The 1290-nt window shown below is 42.6% G+C and overlaps 1 pseudogene; it reads right to left on the minus strand.

The window, feature by feature from the left end:
- Positions 1-326: 326 nt before the first annotated feature.
- On the minus strand, positions 327-1002 carry LOC118018512 (annotated as a pseudogene).
- Between the last annotated feature and the right edge of the window lie 288 nt (positions 1003-1290).

The following is a 1290-nucleotide window of genomic DNA, read 5'->3' on the forward strand; positions in this document are numbered from 1 at the left end:
TTTTTTTTTTTTTTTTTTTTAGCGGTGGGGAAGGGCAGAGGGAGAGGGAGAATTATAAGCAATCTCCACCCCCCAGCATGAAACCCAATGCAGGGCTCAATCTCACAACCCTGAGATCATGACCTAAGCTAAAACCCGAGTGGTGCTTAAACAACTGAGCCAACCCAGGCACCCCCAGTTCTTAGTCTTTGAATGTTCTTTGAATAAACACTTTATTTTCCAATAAAATTAAAAACAAGCCTTAAAAAACTACTTTGTTTCTATTTTTGAAGTAAAATTTGCAGATATGATAACAATGCCAAATCACATTTTACTGAAGTGGTAAATTTTTTTTTTTTTTACAAGAGAACAAATCTACACCTTTATTTACTTTTCATTAAATTTAAATCCTTGAGGGGTACAGCATCACACAGATTCTGTGGCCTATGGCTTTAGCAGGAAGGTTGCTTCAGAATTGGGCACGAACCATGCCACTGTTTCCATGAGCATGAGTTACTTTTCCCCAGATTACTCTGGTTTTGTTTGATTTGCCACCAGGAGTCACTGTGTTGTTTTTTGCTTTGTACACAGAAGCACATCTCTTGCCTAGATGGAATTCCGTTTCATCTCGAGCATAAACACCTTCGATTTTAAGAAGAACTATGTGCTCCCTCTGGTTCCGGAGACCCCGCTTATAGCCAGCAAAAATGGCCTTGGACCACAGCCTTCCAGACATTATTTGGCGTTATAGGAGTCCTGTTCCCGGCAGGCCGCACTTATTTGCGCCCAAAGTTCAGCAACAAGAGCTCCCCTTACCTGAAGTGGTAAAATTTTAATAGAAATAATTCTCTAAACAGCTGGCCCTGATTTTTGGATTTGACACACCTTAGAATGTAACCTTATTTGGAAGCACTTGGGTGGCTCAGTTGGTTAAGCATCTGCCTTCAGCTCAGGTCGTGATCCCAGGGTCCTGGAATCGAGTTCCGCATCGGGCTCCTTGCTCAGTTGAGAGTCTGTTTCTCCCTCTCCCACTCCCCCTACTTGTGCTCTCTCTCTGTCAAATAAATAAATAAAATCTTTTTTTAAAAAAAGGATGTAAGCTTATTTGGAGATAAGGTCTTTAAAGAGGTGAATGTGTTCAAAGGAAGCTGTTAGTGGGGGGCCCGAAACCAATATGACTGGCAGAGGAAGCAGAGACACCAGGGATATGTGTGCACACAGAAAGGTCATGCGAGGACATATTGAGAAGGCAGCAAGCCAAGAAGAGAGGCCTCAGAAAAAAGAACAAACCTGCAAGGAACCCCTGGGTGG

The sequence above is a fragment of the Mirounga leonina genome, unplaced genomic scaffold (genome assembly GCF_011800145.1).
Source record: "Mirounga leonina isolate KUSES-001 unplaced genomic scaffold, KU_Mleo_1.0 Mir_107, whole genome shotgun sequence".
In the NCBI taxonomy this organism is placed as follows: Eukaryota; Metazoa; Chordata; class Mammalia; order Carnivora; family Phocidae; genus Mirounga; species Mirounga leonina.